Source organism: Polistes canadensis, unplaced genomic scaffold, assembly GCF_001313835.1.
Source record: "Polistes canadensis isolate GaletaPanama2010 unplaced genomic scaffold, ASM131383v1 scaffold_23, whole genome shotgun sequence".
Lineage (NCBI taxonomy): Eukaryota > Metazoa > Arthropoda > Insecta > Hymenoptera > Vespidae > Polistes > Polistes canadensis.
In genome coordinates, this window is record NW_014569570.1 from 1,086,960 (window position 1) to 1,095,692 (window position 8,733).

Sequence of the window (8,733 nt, forward strand, 5' to 3'; positions counted from 1 at the left end):
GAACAACACGTTGTCGATGGTTTAATCAAAAGATACGTCGCGAGATTAAACCAATTAAGAAACCTTTTTTATTTATCTATCTATTAAGATAATAATAATATAAGAAAAAGCAACAAAAAAAAAAGAAAGAAAGGATTCTATAGTACGGAATATAATATAAGATTTCACTCGTTTTAAAGGATTAAAATATATAAAATGGATAAAGATAATGATGAAAGAGATACTCGAGGATATTAAAATAATATAGGATATATGTTTTAAAAAAAAAGTAAGAATACTGAAGTGGTATTAATCGCATGAGTCAACAGGATTCACTAAAGAAAGAAAAAGACTAACGAGATTACTTACAAAAGCGCCCACGAAAGTTACCACCACGAATACATATATATATATACACATATGTGTGTGTGTATGTATACCAAGTTTGCTATGCTAGGCTAGCTAACGAGCGAGAACCAAAAGAGAGCTATTATTCAGCGTTACTAATTGTAACTCGGTCTACCATCGAATTTAATCAACGCTTGCGTAAATTTAACAAAAAAAAAAAAGAAAAACCACGTGTGCCTTAAGATGTTATTCAAATAATTACGCCCTTCTTTCCGTTCTGCTCTTCATTTTATTTTACGCAAACTTTGCTTTTACACATACACACACACACACACACACACACAGAAGAAATGATGATGATACCTCGCGAATCAATGGGAACGTTATGAAGGCCGTGTGACCGAATACCTTTAACGTTTTTATTCTTACGAATAAACTATATTTCTTCTTCCTCCCTTATTTCTTTTTTTTTCTTTTAATACAATTTTTCTTGGTGAAACAAATTCTCGTACGCTGATACATTTTTTTTGTTTGTTCTTTTTTCTTTTTGGAAATAATAAGGAAAAGGAATCAGGGGAATATGGGGGTGGGGAGGGGAGGGGTGGGGGTGGCGAAAAAGGAAGAAACTTTAACTCCGGTTGCTAATCAGCATCGAGCTGTGTAATTAGAGCAACCGTTGTGTTTGTGTGCCAAAGAGAAAGAATGCAGGCTCGCAACCCGCTGTGAGGTTTTACTCTTACGAATGAGAGAACGAACGAATAAGAAATAAGAAAGAAGAAAGAAGAAAAGAAGAAAAAGATGGAAGCCATTGCGTGACCGTTATGCTCCGTTACGAAATGAATTATCCGCCGTTAGGTAATCATAGGTAAGAAGAGCATCAAATTTAAATCAGATTGTATCGCTTTGCTGTAAATCCGTCGGCTGTTAATGGTTACTATTTACTTCTCTCATCTACACCTAACATAGAAAGTCAAACTTTAAATAAGCTTTTACCGGTAGTAGGAGAAATTCGATTCACGATGGAATCCTACTAAAGGATTCCTGCCATTGGATTTTACGAAATAACACTAAATTAAAATACATTTAACATTATTTTAAATGTAGGTTTAAAATATTATTTCATCGACAATTAATATTAAAATCGTTCAATTTAAAAAAAAAACAAAACAATTTTATATTGTAATACCAAACAAATCCAATTGTTTCTATGTTAAGCTCGAAACTTTTCAACCCAATCCATGTATATTTTCTTATATTGAGAAATTATTTCTAAATAAATAAATAAATATTATTATAAAATGAGGATAAATTATTTTTGTGTTGAAATTTAATTAAAAATGAAAGATAAATGAATTAAAGTAATTGAATTTTTGGATAGTATATGTATTTTATTAAAAATTAATTCGTATTAACGAAGAGAAAAGAATATTATCATTTATCATGAACTCTCTTCTATAAGATATTTTAAACAAATATTTTATGAAAAAGATGCACACTATTACGATGTTATTCCATTTACATGAGAGGTCACGAACGAAGAAGTACTCTTCTTCTTTCATCTAAAAACATACGTGCGATAGCATTTCATTAGAAGAAAATGTCTCCTCGGTTCCTTCGGGAAGATGCGTTTACGCGAAGCAAATACTGTAAGACGCTTACTATCATCTAAAAAGAAATAAGTAGATATATATATATACATTTACATCGTACTATATTATAACGTGTATTTGCAGTTGCATCTAATTAATTTAATTAATTTATTCTATCGCACTTTTTGTATTCTTTTGTAGATTATAAGTTTGAGTTATCTTTAAGATATTCTAAAAGAAATTTTGTCAACGATACACGGGTATTACTTTTTTTTTATCAGATTATATATAAATGTGAGAATGATTATAAATGTTAATCCTCTCTTGGTAGATTTTTTTTAACTTCAATGAATTCGTGTTTATCTACATTTAATTATTATTATTTTTTTGTTTACATATAATCTTATATATATTTTCCCATCTTAACAGAGAAAATAAAACGATATTTGGTATATCTTAAAAAAATGAATATTTATTTAATATGATTATTATTATTATTATACTTAAATGCGTGATATAATTATACTATAATAATTATACACATTATATGATAATAACTTTAATGTGTACCCATTTTTTAAACGTGTGATATAATGTTTAACTATACTCTAATATAAATACGCGTAACACGTGCTAAAATAATAATAATTATTTATCAGTATATATAATTTTCATTTTTTTAAAATGTTAACTAAAGAATATAAATGGGGATTACAAAAGGTTAATTTACTTTCTTCTTATCCAGAAGCAGAGATATACGTTTCTCTCGTTTAATTAAACAACGAAATATAAGAGGCTTATTTATCTCGACAAGTTTAACGAAACATTATGCAACGGGGATTTTATTCGAACAATATGAAGTCCCCCCCCCCATCGATTTTTCTTTCTTTTATTTTTTTTTTTTAACTTTTTCTCAACGTTTCCAACATTTCATTTGGTTATTGTATACGATCATAGTTCTTAATCCTATATATAAAAACATAATAATGGTGGTAATGGTGGTAGTAGTTGCAATTGCTATTTTCAGAAGTAAAATGCATGGCCCATTAACAACAGTGCACAAAGTGGCGCGCATTAAAGGGTAACACGTTAAGAAAAGAACTGTTGAAAAAAGATTCTTCTGTATCTTTTGCGTGAAATCGACTGATTGGTTGGTTGCAAGCCACCATTAACGATGTATTTTTGCCCCAACGAAGAATGAGAACTCTTCCACTGTCCCCCTCCTGAACCCCTCCTCACCCCACCCCCATCAACCTCTCTGTCCCCTTACTTACTCTCATTTCTTTTTTTTTCTTTCCCCCCATCTGTTTGAAACGGTCGATTTTTAGCACGGATCGAATCACCGTTTCGTCGTAGAAGAACCCTTACTCAATCCTCAACTACGTAATCTATTTTTCGCATCTTCGTCCTGAACAGCTGCCATCATTCGAAAGCAAGCGAAGAACAAGCACTGAGGAACTAGGATCTTTTCTGGGTATACAACATTCCTTATTCTTTTTTTTTTTCTTCTTCCCCGAATCGATTATCGAAAATCACTTCCTTGATAAATAGAAAAGAAAAGAAAAAAGCAAACAAGTCTCATAGTGGAAAATCCGAGTGAAAGATAATCATTGTAAAATTGGATTGCAAGTAAAGGAAATGCGCTCGGAAATGACATAGAATTAATTCCGCGATGAAACAATAAGGATCATTAGGTGCTGATTAAACGAAATAAAAGAAGGAGAAAAAAAAATTAAGTAAGAAAAAAAAAATCACGAGACTTCTTCTTCTTCTTCTTCATTCGTTAAAAGATCTTACAGGGTGTCCGATTTAGATTCGCATCTAAGTATTTTTTTATGTAATTATTATTTATGCTTTTTTTTTTTTTTGGTCTGTTTCTTTTTTTGTCTCATACAATTTTTGGAAAATTTTAATCATTCGAAGTGCCCCGTAATCTTCCGGTACTTTTTTAAAAATATTGTTGTGTAAAAAAAAAAAAAAAAGCAGAAAAAGGAAAGAAAGAAAAACGTTTCTTATTACTTTCGTATTTTATATAGCAAACGTTCTTCTATATTGGAAATGGCAAGTGTAAATATTATATATTGTCTCATAATAAAAATCTTGCAATATTAATTTTTTCATTGATTTCTGTATAAAATCAATACGATTGATAACGTTCGAGAATATCCTGTAATATCTTATAATGAGACTCTCGGTATATACTTAACTATTTGTTCTTGAATATCTACTTTCTCGAAGAACTATAATTACTAATTTTTTTTTTAAGTTTTTTTTACATTCCTATATGAAAGAGAAATGATTCAATTTGAAATGGATCGATTGGAAGGACGCATTATTAATAAAATTGAAGGACAAATCTGACGTATACTACCTTTCTTTTATAGACGTCATCTCATTTATTTCGTTATTAACATTCTTTCCGATGTTCCTTCATTTGATTATGCGATCAAATAAAAATCATTTTTTTTTCGATCGTTCAAAGAACTCATCACAGGAAGTAGATATTTTTTTTACCAATAATTTCAACTCACATATATATATATATATATAATTATGTTAATAATTATGACAGTGAATTAACATAAGCCCAAAATTAAAAAAGAAAATTTATTTTATTTATTACAATGATTTATATTCTCTAAAAAATAATAATATAATATATATATTATAAAATAAAGAAGTCATTAAATAAATATTTGTTATATAATTTATATAATTTACAATCACGTTGTCTATTATTAAAAGGAACATACGAACGTGAGCCACCAAATGTAATTTATGTCTGCGAATTTAGAGAAAAAAAGAAAAAAGTAATGTCTAATAAAAATAATTTAAGCGAGGAAAGATGAAAAAAAAGAAATTGTTTATAATCCCATCAACGTTTCAGAACTTCGAGAACTGTTCGTGCCACATTCTAGAAATTTGTTGTGTGTTGAACACGTGTATTTTACGACACCGCTGTGTGCTTGTGTACACGTTGATTTCGTTTACTTGCTTGAACAGTTTGGACTCGAAGACTGTTGTCTCACCATAAGCTAGTATAGGGCGGGAAAATTTCGAAGATTATATAATAACGTAAAGTATCATTGTGTAACATCGTCGTCGGGAATCAAGCGTATATTTACCGTTCACGTAATTTATATATTTTCTTACTTTTATTTTTTTGTTTTGTTTTTTTTTTTTTTCTTTTATATTACAAACAAATGGGATTTGTCGAAAATTTAACACAATAATAATAATAATTCGATGTTGAATTTTTATAATACAACGAACAATAAACATTTTCAACGAGTATATATTATTGTAATTTTTAATATATTAAACGTAGCAATATTTAATTCGGTGCATTTGTATTAAAATTCATTGTATCAAAATCATTTGGGTTTTTGTTTCATCATCGAGAAATTCAACAATTGGTTAGAAACTATTTCGATGAATATAATTAAAATGAATATTAAATTTGTTTAAAACTTTCATCCGCACACACTAAAAATTCATTGCTACGCCTAATATTTCCATTGTTTTTGTTATCCGAAAAAAAAAAACAAAATAAAAAGGGGAGAAAAAAAAACAAGAAAACATTTATTTTACATTTATTACAATATATTCGCCAATTTTATATTTAACCTTCTTATTAACTTTCTTATTCGCTTTGACGACTTTATGATAAAAAATGAAAAAGGGGAAAAAAAAAAAAAGAAAAATAAATAAATAATGAAAGAAAGAAAAGAAAAAAAGAAAAAGGAAGAAAAATTCTTGAAGCTGTTGAATATGCGAAGCTCTTGAAATTCTCTTTTGCGAGCAATCGAGCTTGAAACGTCAAAGAAGTTGAGCTTATCCGAAAGTCAAGATGCCGCAAACATTCTGAAATCTCCTTTAGAAATTTTCCTTTAAATATTATCATCAATTATGCGCGCCGGAACTTCTTCGAATCTTCGAATCCTTCCCAAGTAGTTCAGTCAATTTTTATAAATATTTTCTATCACGATTATTTTTTTATGACTCGTGATGATATCGTGGACAAAATTTTTATTAAAAATCGTGAAGTCACTCTCTCTCTCTTTCTTTATCCGATTTAAATAATAGAATTTTATTCGAATAGGTTACTACTGATAATAAATAAATTCTATTTTGTTTAATTAATTTTCGAAATATTTGATTGTCCGCGAGAAAGAAAGAAATCAATCACGTTTATTAATATCCTCCATTTTATTTCATGAAATGTTCTGGTAATTATGATAGTAGACTAATTGTAAGAACAAAAAATCAAAAAGAAAATTATTTTATTATTTTTTTATATATAAACAATAATCATAAAATCAATATTTCCTACTTTTTTAAATTTATTCCGCTGTTATATTTACCGACACACATATATTCTCTCAAAATAAACAAATTGGTTGATAAATTATTAACATACAAATTTCTATATACATATATAAATCAATAAACTGCAATCTAATGTTGGACCAATGGTTAAATTTTAAATATTCCCTGAAATGATAGCTGCTACTTTACATTACAACGAGGAAAATGATTATATTAATAGATTTTGTTATAAAAAAAAGTCTTTGTAGAATATTTGAAAAAGTTTGTATGTGAGAGAGAATATTACAATAATATTTAAATTAAATATTAAACACTCACTTTTTAATGTAATTTAACAAATAGTTGAAGTTGAAAACTTGTACATTATTCAGCCTCGTTAAGTGATTCCAATTAACAAAATTTTTCACAAATTTAAACCACGATACCATTACAACAACAAAAGTATGTTAAGTCTCGTTGATATAATTATTATAATTATATATATAGTTTATCAAAGGAATGAGTTATGACCATGTAGGATAAGAAAAATCGAAATTAAAACGTTCATCATATTTTTCTATCAATTTTTTAATTATCGCATCTTTTTCGTTTACTTAACGGTGCATAAAGTGCACAGCCCATGGGTATTGGCAAGTTTATACTTTGATAATATAATTCGAACAGAAAGACATAAAAAAAATAGAAAAGAAATTCTTAAATTCTTTTCAAAAGTACATACAACACGGACGTAGTTATTATTATTATTATTAATATTAATTAGAACGCGCTTTTATAAATAATTCGTTCTTTTCGTTAATAATAATGAAACTAAAAAATTAAAATGATATGTACAAAGTTTTCTGATAGTAAGTATCACATGCGCACACAAACATACACACATACGCACAATTGTTGTGTTTTTTTTGTCTCGTTTTTACGCTGTACAACAAATGAATAATACATATTGATTTAAATATCTGGCTATACAGGTGGCCCTAGTAAAAAAAAAAAATTACATCGAAATATTATTCGACGATTTGTAATACAAAAAAAAAAAGGAAAAAAAGGGTATCATTTATTAAATAATTATTAATTAGGTCCCTTAGCACACAATAGTTATTGACGTTTAAACATGTATTATCTTATTAATCATAAATGTCAACTTTTTGTTTAATTACGCCATTAATTTTGTTCCAATGTCTCCTTTTTTAACTCTTATAATATATTGTTTACGATTAACAATTATCTCGAAGAAAAAAGCGTAGAAATTCGTTTGAAAATTTAAATTAGGATATGGAAATATCGTTAGAATTAAGTTTTCTATTACATTATATATATATATATATATATATATATATATATATATATCAGAATATAGAACAACCATCGTATTATAATAATACGCATATTATATGAACCGACTTGTATCATCGATCTTATTATTTTTTATTTAATTATCGAATATTTATAAAACGACAAATCGTTTTATAGAAAAATAGAGTAAACTTACTCGCAAAGAGGAAAGATATTTTTTTTTTTATCCACAGTCTCATTTCGCTCTTAATTCTCTCTCTCTCTCTCTCTCTCCTTTTTTTTCTCTCTCTCGTAACACGCGTTTTTTTCGTTTATATAATAAGAGAAAAAAAAAAGAAATAAATACAATTATCGCTTAAATGAAAGTGAAATATCTATTACCTATCTCAAACAAGATACATATACATATATATTTTTTAAATAATCGATCGATTTTTTGTACAACCAAATGCAGACTAATATCTACGCTACGCTATATGTGCCACGATTGTTTAATAGACAAAATAATTATCAAAATATATAGAAATAAAAAGAGAAAAAGAAAAAAGAAAGAACATTTTCTTATTATATAAAATATAGTGAAAGTACTAGTATACAAGATGATAGGACAAATCTTAAGTACAATTCGTTTACGATGTAAAAGCATTTTTGTCGAACATTTTATATATCCTTGTGTTTAAGTCTGTATTGTGTACACATATATAAATATATATGCATATTGTGTATGTATGTATATTCATATATATATATATATATTATAGAATAACAAAACAGTATACTTTCATAACATACGATATATGCGTATAAAAAGATACAATATCAATAAAAAAAGAGAAAAGGAAAATAAACATACGGATAGATTGAAAAATTCGTACAACGGGGAGGCACAACAGCAGCAAGTCATACGCAAATAAATGAAAAGAAAAATAAAAAAAAAGGAAAACAACGAACGAAATGTGCCAGCAGTTTAGGCTTTAAGTACATACACTGATGAAACTCTACATACATAAACTTTCATACAAACACGAGATCACAGTCCCAAAAGATACGTTAGAGTCTACCTGAGACTTATACTTGAACGTTCTGAACGTAAATCCTCTTGGGAGTATACCCTAGAGGAGCAAACACGATGGGGCCAAATACTCCTTGAGGTATATCGAAACCTCTTTTGCTCTGTTATCTTCCCCCCCCACCC